This window comes from Theropithecus gelada, chromosome 20 (assembly GCF_003255815.1).
Source record: "Theropithecus gelada isolate Dixy chromosome 20, Tgel_1.0, whole genome shotgun sequence".
In the NCBI taxonomy this organism is placed as follows: domain Eukaryota; kingdom Metazoa; phylum Chordata; class Mammalia; order Primates; family Cercopithecidae; genus Theropithecus; species Theropithecus gelada.
In genome coordinates, this window is record NC_037688.1 from 30,608,496 (window position 1) to 30,620,432 (window position 11,937).

The following is an 11,937-nucleotide window of genomic DNA, read 5'->3' on the forward strand; positions in this document are numbered from 1 at the left end:
TTTTTTTTTTTTTTTTTTTTTTTGAGACGGAGTCTCACTCTGTCGCCTAGGCTGGAGTGCAGTGGCCCGATCTCGGCTCACTGCAAGCTCCGCCTCCCGGGTTCACGCCATTCTCCTGCCTCAGCCTCCCGAGTAGCTGGGACTACAGGCGCCCACAACCGCGCCCGGCTAATTTTTTGTATTTTTAGTAGAGACGGGGTTTCACCGTGGTCTCGATCTCGTGAGCTTGTGATCCGCCCGCTTCGGCCTCCCAAAGTGCTGGGATTACAGGCGTGAAAATTTTTGTATTTTTAATAGAAACAAGGTTTTGCCATGATGCCCAGGCTCGTCTCAAACTCCTGACCTCAAGTGATCTGCCCACCTTGGCCTCTCAAAGTGCTGGGACTACAGGCGTGAGCCACTGCACCTGGCCGGAAAAGAAAACAAAACAAAACATGAAACTGCAGAAAGGTTAATAGCTGCAGGGCATATGCATCACATAAAGATGTGAAAGCACTTCAATCTCCAAAGCTCTTGGTTCATGTGGGCCACCGCGCCTGGCCTTTATTTTTCATTTTTAAGACAGTCTCATTCTGTTATACAGGCTGGAGTGCAGTGGTGCAATCACAGTTCACTATCACCTTGACCGCCCGAGCTCAAGTGATCCTCCCACCTCAACCTCCCAAATAGCTGGGACTATGTGTTTTTATTTTTTTGTAGAGACAAGGTCTCACTCTGTTGCCCAGGCTGGTTTTGAACTCCTGGGCTCAAGTGATCCTCATGTCTTGGTCTCCTAAAGTGTTGGGATTATAGGTGTAAGCCACCGCATCTGGTTGCTTTCAACCTTTGAGCAAGGGAATGACATAATGAAGTGTTGGGTCAATCTAGCTGCTAGATTCTAGCAGTATGGTGGAATGGTTTTTGCAGAAACATGTTGAACGTCATATCAAATAATTTAATGCCAAAATACTATTATGCAGATGTACCCATTTATTTAAAAATCACGTATCTCTTAAAGTCTAGATTGATGCGAGGATGCAAATGAACAAGAAATCATTTTAAGATCATAAAGTTTGCTCTTCTCTTCCTGACAGTCATCTAGTTTGTGGCCTATTGTAAGTCCATGAATTACTTGTTTTTTTTTTCCGGGTATTGGGTTGTCCTCATTTTCCTTTGTTGTGCCTTTGATACTCTCCCTTGGGTCCTGTTGGTCTAGTTCCTTGAAAAAATAATTATAGTCAGGGGTAGAGGTCAGAAGTAAGAATGAATGAGACTCCATGAAGCCAAAAACTAGAATCAACATTGGGATAAACTGTTCTAAGCTCCTTTTCCAAGGACACAGTTCACCCGAGTTATTATAGCATTTACCTTTTGGGTGTGAGGATATTATTTTGCCTTTGAAGTGTGTTTTATAATCCACTGATTGGACACGTTGCTATATTGCTGTCACTATTTCTTTTTATTCAAGAGGAACTTACAGTTAGGAAGGATAAATAACTTTGTCCAAATTATTTTGTTATGTTAGTCACAGAAGCGTGTCTTTTCATACTCCATGCCTCTCTAAGACCTGCTGTTTCTTCTAGAATGTTCTCTTCCCCACCTGACTCTTATGCCACCTGCCAAAAATTCAGCCTTCTAAACCCTGTTCAGACATGCCTTTCCTGCATAACCTTCCCTTCTCCCCGTGCCAGTTCTTTCTTCCTGCCCCCCAAAGTAAATTGTGCAAACCTCTGTAATGATGCACATGCGTTTAATAGGGGTCTTCCCTTTTGTGCTCCTAGTACCAGCATCTAGTACACAGTAGGTGCTTAATTAATGTCGGATACAAGGGGAGAGAATCTAAAGGCAAAGAGGAAAATTTTAAACTCTTCCAAAATCTAAGCAAAAGGTAAAAGAGGCAGCACCTAAAACCAGTACCTCTTGGATTAATTCTTTTCTTTAAGATGTTGGGGAAGGAGGCTTCTCAGTCCTCCTGCAGCCATCAGGGGGTCGTCGTGGGGTCGCTTTCCCGGCTTCACCTCAGGGGCTCCCACGCGATCTCCGCAGCCTCCCTGACACCTTACCAGGGCGTGATCTCTCCCAACACCTCCCCGCAGCCCCTGTGCTCTACACAGTGCACATGCGCTGTGCGCCTTGTTGCGTTTCACACGCTGATGCACCCTCTTCTTTATTCCTCTTTGTCCTTTTCTCACATTTCCTCGCCCAGGAACTTTATTTTCACCCTTAGAGGACATCTGCCTTTCTGGCCACATCCTCCACCCAGCGCCTCCCTGGAGAGCTGGCAGAGCCCCACTGCGGCGCCGGGAGGGGGCTTCTGAACCCTGGGCTGCGCTTTCTCTTGGCTCGAGGCGTTTTCCTTCCAACTTCTCTAATGCTCAGTCGGGCAGTGAGGACTCAAGGAACGTGAGCACAATTTGGTTAGGGGGCGAGGAGGAGGCCTACCCTGGCAGGCAGGCCGGCTTTTCCAGCTACTTCTAGCTCCTTGCAGACAAACCACTGGTCCCCCAGGCTTAGGGCTGAATCCTGTAGGTGGATAGTCCTGGGGTCTCACGCACAACCCATGCCAGAAGAATGTTTTTATTTTCTTATTTTTGCTCACTTGTATTTTTTCGGGGGCAAGGGGGTAGGGTCTTGCTCTGTTGCCCAGGCTGTAGTGCAGTGGTGTTGTCATAGCTCACTGCAACCTTGAACTTCTGGGCTCATGTGATTTTCTTGCCTCAGCCTCCCAAGTAGCTGAGCCTACAGGTGTGCACCACCACTGGAAAGAAGATTCTAGAAGAAACACCTGGCCCCCCCCCCCTTTTTTTTTGGTTTTTGGTTTTTTTTTTTGGAGAGATGTAGTAGTCTTGCTATGTTTGCGCAGGCTGGTCACTCCTGTATTTTCTAATTTTTAAAAGTGCACATGTATTTCTTATGTGATAAAAACCCTTAAATGCAAAAATATCTTCTTTGGTAGTAGGGATCCTTTGTGCAGCAGACTTGGCGGAAATCTCAAATATTCGTTGAAAGCGCATAAAAGAAAGTGTGCATCAACTTTATCCCGAATCCTGCCTCTTCTGAAGTTGTAACTCAGATGCAGCCTTCTCATAAAACATTTCCTTATATCCTCAATTACATGGGCCTACAAAGCCTTATCTGATCTGGCCACGCCCAGCCCATCCCTCACTTACCCGCTCACCTCCTGCTGTTTCTCATTCCTGAGGCTCTGAAACCTTGGCCTGTTCCTCTGGGTTGTTCCTGGCACACTGGAGAAAATTGATTAATATTTGTTGAATGAGTGAATGAATGTGACCTCTTCCTGGTTTGTATCATTCGGACAAAATCTGTTCTGTTCTATAGTTAGGTATTTGTCCTGTGTCCCCTACTGTTAAGCAACTCGAGCCCTCTTACACCCTGTGATATGACCCACGCGGTGCCTGGCACAATGCTTGGTATGTAGTAATAACAAATATTAACAATAACAGTAGGAAGAGTTGTTACTTGAGTGATTACTAGGGGCCAAGTACTGTATTAAACATTTATAAGTATTACCCCATTTATATATTTAATGACCATGAAGATACCCAGATTATAGGAACGCATACAGCCATAAACGTAGACTTCTATTCTTAGCGCTGCTTTACAGTGGAGGAAGCTGAGGCTTAGAGAAGTTAAGTAGCTCACCCAAGGTCACATTGCTAAGACGTGGCATTACAGGAAAATGCAATCCTAAATTATTATCAGATCCATAGTTTTCAAAGTGTGGTCCAGAAACCTTTTCAGAAACCTCCAGAAACCCTTTCAGGAGGTCTGTAGGTGCAAAATCATTTTCATAATCATGCCAGGACATTGTTTGCCATCTTCATTCTCGTGTGTGTGTATGGTGGTTTTCCCGACGCTATGTGTCATGTGATATCAAATCACCTTGAACGCAGAAGCAGAAAGGAGAATCCAGCTGTCTTCTATTAAGGCAGACATTAGATTTTCAAAAATGTAAAATAATGCTAATCATTCTGCTTAATTTTTAAAAGATAAAATATAGTTATTTTTAATAAAAGCATTTATGTCAACATGTAATATGTTCATAATTGTCATTTTTCAATAAATTAATAAATATTTAAAAATTGTCAGTTTTGATTTCCAATGTGGTAAGTATCTATAGAGAGGAGCCCATATAAACAAAAACACTATAGGATTCTCAGTATCTTTCCAAGTATTAAGAGGCCCTGAGACCAAAATGCTTGAGAATAGATGTATTAGATAATATTTGTTTCCTCACAGCTCTAAAATTTAAAGGTTCTCAACTCCTGGGGCAGTTCAGATAATTTGTAACTGGTCTAAATTCTCAGTCTGCAGATCAGCTTGGAAAAGAGGGGTAGCCCTGGGGTCTGTCTCCATGCCTGGTCCTGAGTGGTCTTGGCTACCTGGATTTATTCTGGTCTTAACTCCTCTGTGAACTTCTGGAAACTCCCATTCCTGTCTTGGGCTCACACATAGCTCCCGAGTAGACTCATTATTTTATTCCTTTGTGTCCCATATCCCCCATTCTCTTTTATGCTTATGTGACATGTCAGATTTTACCTTGATCCTGGAATAGACCTTTCTCCTAACTTTCTATACTGTCTTACAGAACAAAGGTTTTTTGTTTTTGTTTTTCCAATATCCAAACACTTTCTGGATTCTGGATAAGCCCTGAATGGCTTATTTCCTGTTGCCATGGTATGTATAGAATTATAACATATCTTACGTTCTAAATTATTTCTCATTGATTACCTCTGGGAAAAGGAACTGGGTGGCAGGAGAAAAGAGGTAGGAGGAAATCTTACCTCTTTTGTAAAGCTTTTGTATTACAGAAATTAAATTTAAAATTTTGTTCCAAGCAAAGCAAAAACAACAAACAACAACGAAAAAAAACCATACACAAATATCTCCTGAAGGCCAGGCGCGGTGGCTCACACCTGTAATCCCAGCACTTTGGGAGGCTGAGACGGGTGGATCACGAGGTCAGGAGATCGAGACCATCCTGGCTAACATGGTGAAACCCCGTCTCTACTAAGAAATACAAAAAACTAGCCGGGCGAGGTGGCAGGCGCCGGTAGTTCCAGCTACTCGGGAGGCTGAGGCCAGAGAATGGCATGAACCTGGGAGGCGGAGCTTGCAGTGAGCTGAGATCCGGCCACTGCACTCCAGCCTGGGTGACAGAGCGAGACTCCGTCTCAAAAAAAAAAAAAAAAAAAATCTCCTGAAATGTGATTATGTCTGGAACTTCCTTGTTTGGTGGGGCACTCCTTTCAGGAGAGGATCATTTTACAGGGTGGATTCAGAAGTACAAAGCATGTCACAGGTCACTGTACTGTGAAGAAGGAGGTGCCGTTTAGAATGGAGACTGCCTTTGGGAACTTCAGGTTTTGGGTTTTTTTTCCCCCTTCAGATATCTGAATCATAGTTTCCTGGAATAAACTAAGAATATGAATTGGCCTCTCTTTATGAACATTATTTAAAAAAGTCTTCGCCCAGGCGCAGTGGCTCACGCCTGTAATCCTAGCACTTTGGGAGGCCAAGGCAGGCAGATTGTCGGAGCTCAGGAGTTCAAGACCAGCCTGGGCAACCATCTCTACTAAAATAGAAAAAATTATCTGGGTGTGGTGGTGTGTAACCGTAGTCCCAGCTACTCAGGAGGCTGAGGCACGAGGATTGCTTGAACCCCTAAGAGTGAGGTTGCAGTGAGCCGAGATCGTGCCACTGCACTCCAACCTGGGCGACAGAGTGTTTTAAAAAAAAAAAAGTTTATGTGCTATAAATTTAGATATACAATTGCTTCTTGGCCTTTTGGCTAACATCAAGTGTAAACTTAGATATAAACAGTACTATATATTACATATAATCTACATACTGAATCTACTTTATACTTTTTATTTATTTGTTGGTGTTTAATTTAATCAGTGATTTCTTCAGGTTTTGCTTTTATTGTTTTCTCCGTATTTTCCTGTGCTGATGCATTTGGAGAAAGCAGGTAAATGCAGGTTCTATTCCCAGCCAGGTCACCTATTTGCTGTGTGATCTTTGGCAAGTCTCACCATGGGTCTCCATGACCCATACCTGTTGCACAAAGGTGAGACTTGCCTTTGAGGGACATTTGAGAGGGAAACAGAAGATCCAGGCAGCAAAGTCATTCAGAAAGGCAAAAGTGCTATTCAAAACCTAATTAGTACTGCTAACTCTTCTTCATGCTGAGGACTAAACTCTGATTTTTAAATCTTGCCCAAATTCCTATCTAAGAGTTCTGAGAATCATGCTCTACAAACCATAAATTCTCATCAGATGGGTTTTATTTAACTTTATATATCATGACTTACTTTCCAATCTGATTGTAGCATAACATTATGTGACAAAGAAGAAAGTCAAAATATTTTACCCCAAAACTCGTTTCTTTGCCATGTTTTGAAATGGTCCTGCAAAGCTGTCCTTTGTGGGGGAAAATGTGCATCTAAAGAATCTCTATTAATATAGTTAGATCTTTTTCTTCCAGATCCTCCCAATCTTGAAGAGATTAAGTAAGAGTCTAGCACCTTTTAAAGGTCTGAATAGGAAACAATTTGTCATCTATTGTCTCTAAGGGCAGCCACTATAAGACTTCAAAAGAACCTTGGTCTCCACAATCTTTTATCTTAACCTGAACATTTTCTTTCTATTGATCCCAGGTCTTTAGACAAACTCAACCAATTGTCGATCAGAAAATGTTTAAATATACCTTTAGCCTGGAAGCTTCCCACCTCTCAACCCGCTTTGAGTTGTCCTGCCTTTCTGAACCAAACCAATGTATTTCTTAAATGTATTTGATTGATGTCTCATGCCTCCCTAACATATATAAAACCAAGCTGCACCCCGATCACCTTGGGCACATGTTCTCAGGACCTCCTGAGGGCTGTGTCATGGGCCGCGGTCACTCATATTTGGCTCAGAATAAATCTCTTCAAATATTTTACAGAGTTTTGACTCTTTGTGTTGACAATGCTTAATTCTCGAAATACCTTGAGAAAAAAACAGGAAACTAGATATTGATTCCAATTTCAGATTAGCACAGTAAGACATTAAGGAGTGTTCTCCAAGTTTCAAAGCAAGTCAGTAACGGTTGAGACTGCTGTTATCTGCCTTTTCCCAGTCTTTTGAGGAAATATTCTCAAAGCAAGGGGTCAACAGTCAGTGGTCTTCAAAGTGGGAAGAGCAGAGTGGACAGTTCTAAGGGACTCCAGTTTTAGATCCTCAGCTTCATGTGTGGTCTTCTGGGAATGGCCCTGGTTGCTTGTGCAGATGCTCCTTTCCCAAGTGCCTCCTGTAATCTGTTCTCTTGCTTTGCAAAAGGAGTGCATACCCTTACCCTGCCCTGAATTGCCCCTGGGAGGCAACAACTCTGGGGCACCAAACAAAGGGACACTTTCAAATATGGACTTCTGAAAAGGCGGCTTTAATAATCAAAGGGGAAGGGGGGGAAACTTGCCTACCATTTACCTTCCATTGTCTTGTACATTTTCCTATTGGGAGGAATTGGCCTGCAAGTGGATATTCTGAATTGAATATTGTGGAGTAGGAATAGTGGAATAGAAGTTATTTCACCTCTTCTGAGAGAGGTTCCAAGATGGCCGAAGAGGAACAGTTCCAGTCTACAGCTCCCAGCTTGAGCAATGCAGAAGATAGGTGATATCTGCATTTCCAACTTAGGTACTGGGTTCATCTCACTGGGGCTAGTCAGACCGTGGGTGCAGCCCACAGGGTGTAAGCCGAAGCAGGGCAGGGCATCTCTTCACCCCAGAAGTGCAAGGGGTTGGGGAATTCCCTTTCCTACCCAAGGGAAGCCATGACAGATGGTACCTGGAAAATCAGGACACTCCCACCCTAATACTGCACTTTTCCAACAATCTTAGCAAATGGCATACCAGGAGATTATATCCCATGCCTGGCTCAGAGGGTCCCATGCCCACGGAGCCTTGTTCACTGCTAGCACGGCAGTCTGAGATCAAACAGCAAGGCGGCAGCGAGGCTGGGGGAGGGGTGTCCACCATTGCTGAGGCTTGAGTAGGTAAACAAAGTGGCTGGGAAGCTCGACCTGGGGGAGCTCACTGCAGCTCAAGGAGGCCTGCCTGCCTCTGTAGACTCCACCTCTAGGGGCAGGGCATAGCTGAACAAAAGGCAGCAGAAACTTCTGCAGACTTAAATGTCCTTGTCTGACAGCTTTGAAGAGAGTAGTGGTTCTCCCAGCATGGAGTTTGATATCTGAAATGGACAGACTGCCTCCTCAAGTGGGTCCCTGACCCCTGAGTAGCCTAACTGGGAGACACCTCCCAGTAGGGGCCGACTAAAACCTCATACAGCTGGATGCCTCTCTGAGACGAAGCTTCCAGAGGAAGGATCAGGTAGCAACATTTGCTGTTCTGCAATATTTGCTGTTCTGCAGCCTCCCTCCACTGGTGATACCCAGGCAAACAGGGTCTGGAATGGACCTCCAGCAAACTCCAACATACCTGCAGCTGAGGGTCCTGACTGTTAGAAGGGAAACTAACAAACAGAAAGGACATCCACACCAAAACCCCATCTGTATGTCACCATGATCAAAGACCAAAGGTAGATAAAACCACAAAGATGGGAAGAAACCAGAGCAGAAAAGCTGAAAATTCTAAAAATCAGAGCGCCTTTTCTCCTCCAAAGGAACGCAGCTTCTTGCCAGCAACAGAACAAAGCTGGATGGAAAATGACTTTGACGAGTTGAGAGAAGGCTTCAGACAATCAGTAATAACAAACTTCTCCGAGCTAAAGGAGGATGTTTGGACCCACCGCAAAGAAGCTAAAAACCTTGAAAAAAGATTAGACGAATGGCTAACTAGAATAAACAGCATAGAGAAGGCCTTAAATGACTTGATGCAGCTGAAAACCATGGCATGAGAACTATGTGACTCATGTACAAGCTTCAGTAGCTGATTTGATCAAGTGGAAGAAAGAGTATCAGCGACTGAAGATCAACTGAATGAAATGAAGTGAGAAGAAAAGTTTAGAGAAAAAATAGTAAAAAGAAACAAACAAAGCTTCCAAGAAATATGGGACTCTGTGAAAAGACCAAATCTGTGTTTGATTGGTGTACCTGAAAGTGACGGGGAGAATGGAACCAAGTTGGAAAATACTCTTCAGGATATTATTCAGGAGAACTTCCCCAACCTAGCAAGGCAGCCCAACATTCAAATTCAGGAAATACAGAGAACACCACAAAGATACTCCTTGAGAAGAGCAACTGCAAGACACATAATTGTCAGATTCACCAAAGTTGAAATGAAGGAAAAAATATTAAGGGTAGCCAGAGAGAAAGGTTGGGTTACCCACAAAGGGAAGCCCATCAGACTAACAGTGGATCTCTCAGCAGAAACTCTACAAGCCAGAAGAGAGTGGGGGCCAATATTCAACATTCTTAAAGAAAAGAATTTTCAACACAGAATTTCATATCCAGCCAAACTAAGCCTCATAAGTGAAGGAGAAATAAAATCCTTTACAGACAAGAAAATGCTGAGAGATTTTTGTCACCACCAGGCCTGCCTTACAAGAGCTCCTGAAGGAAGCAGTAAACATGGAAAGGAACAACTGGTACCAGCCACTGCAAAAACATGCCAAATTGTAAAGACCATCAATGCTAGGAAGAAACTAATGAGCAAAGTAACCAGCTAACATCATAATGACAGGATCAAATTCACACATAACAATATTAAACTTAAGTATAAATGGGCTAAATGCTCCAATTAAAAGACTCAGACTGGCAAATTGGATAGAGTCAGGACCCATCAGTGTGCTGTATTCAGGAGACCCATCTCACGTGCAGAGACACACATAGGCTCAAAATAAAGGGATAGGGGAAGATCTACCAAGCAAATGGAAAACAAAAAAAAAGCAGGGGTTGCAATCCTAGTCTCTGATAAAACAGACTTTAAACCAACAAAGGTCAAAAGAGACAAAGAAGGCCATTACATAATGGTAAAGGGATCAATTCAACAAGAAGAGCTAATTATCCTAAATATATATGCACCTAACACAGGAGCACCCAGATTCATAAAGCAAGTCCTTAGAGACCTACAAAGAGACTTAGACTCCTGTACAGTAATAATGGGAGACTCTAACATCCCACTGTCAACATTAGACAGATCAATGAGACAGAAAGTTAACAAGGATATCCAGGAATTGAACTCAGCTCTGCACCAAGTAGACCTAATAGAACTCTCCACCCCAAATCAACAGAATATACATTCTTCTCAGCACCACATCACACTTATTCTAAAATTGACCACATAGTTGGAAGTAAAGCACTCCTCAGCAAATGTAAAAGAACGGAAATTATAACAAACTGTCTCTCAGAGCACAGTGCAATCAAACTAGAACTCAGGATTAAGAAACTCACTCTTTGTGGCAATAAGATACCAGATTATAAACAGGACCTAATGCTGTGCCAGGCAAGGGTTAAGTTATGCACTCCTACACTTAAAAAATCAACTATGTTCTAACTGACACAAGGTTTTTCTTTTTCTCTGGCAGTTAAACAAGCACTGGCCTCAAGATAAGCAATGTTAAAATAATCTGCAGCTCATCTACCACCAGGCACCAACTTACTGAGTCCACCTATTCCACAAGCCATAACTACAGCTTTGATTGGACAAGAGGCTGATTTTAGTAACTTTCTCCAGCTAAGAGATCACAGACCATGGACTGGTTCTGGCTGGTTTACAGAGGTTGTGCACTTGAGGGCCTTTATATCCCAGCTTCACCTTTTTATGTAACTGTAATAAATTTAAATGTTAAGTCTCCACCCCAAGGTGAACATGGGTCATAAGTTACATGCATGTTTGTTCAGTATGCATGCATTAGGATCACCTTCATGAATATCCATAGTTCCTCCAGTAACCTGTCGAATATATGTAATTGGCCAACCCACTCAGCTCAAATTCCTGCCTTACCCCTCCCTCCCTCAAAATGCCTGCTTCTGGGCTTTGACAAAGGCTACATTCCCCAGCCTGTTAGGATGCAGGCTGTAACCCTTTATAAGAAATAAAGTCTCCTTTCCAAATTTGGAGATCTTATGATTTTTCAGTTAATACAGGAAAGATTAAAATAATGTAGCTCTTGCTGGATGCAGTGGCTCACACCTGTAATTCCAGCACTAATCAGTCAGTCTTATGATCTCGATCTTAATATTAATGCTGGTCAGTTGTGAATAAACTACAAAAGGGAGGGGATATAATGGGGCATGTCTGACCTCTTGTCCCATCATGGCAGGGAACTCAGTTTTTAAGATTTCTCTGGGGTCCCCTTGGACAAGAGAGGGTCTGTTCAGTGGTTAGGGAGTGATATAGTTTGGATGTTTGTCCCCTCCAAATCTCATGTCAAAATGTGATTCCTAATGTTGAAGGATGGGGCCTGGGGGAGGTGTTCGGGTCATAGGGGCTGATCCCTCATGAGTGGTTTGGTGCTGTCCTTTCCATAGTGAGTGAGTTCTCATGAGATCTGGTTGTTTAAGAGTGTGGCACCTCCCCTCTCTCTCTTGCTTCCAGTCTCACCATGTGATATACCTGCTCCTGCTTCACCTTTCACCATGATCATAAGCTTCTTGAGGCCTCACCAGAAGATGAGCAGATGCCAGCACCATGCTTCCTGTACAGCCTGCAGCACTGTGAGCCAATTAAACCTCTTATTATTTATAAATTACCCAGTCTTAGGCATTCCTTTATAGCAACACAAGAATGGCCTAATACAGGGGGCTTAGAATTTTTTTTAGTTTAAATTCCTCCTACTTTTATTTTTTATTTTTATTTTTTTGAGACAAGGTCTCACTCTGTTGTTCAGGCTAGAGTGCAGTGGCGTGATTTCAGCTTACTGCAGCCTTGACCTTCTGAGCTCCAGTGATCCTCCCACCTCAGCCCCCCAAGTAGCTGGGACTAGAGGTGCACGTCA

General features: G+C 43.2%; 1 long non-coding RNA gene across 1 annotated transcript; it reads right to left on the bottom strand.

Moving 5' to 3' along the window:
• Positions 1-954: 954 nt before the first annotated feature.
• LOC112614820 lies at positions 955-4,661 on the bottom strand. Its single transcript, XR_003117149.1, has 3 exons — positions 4,540-4,661; positions 3,643-3,768; positions 955-1,198 (listed from the first exon to the last, which is right to left on the bottom strand). It is a non-coding gene; the product is annotated as an uncharacterized LOC112614820 (long non-coding RNA).
• Positions 4,662-11,937: the final 7,276 nt, after the last annotated feature.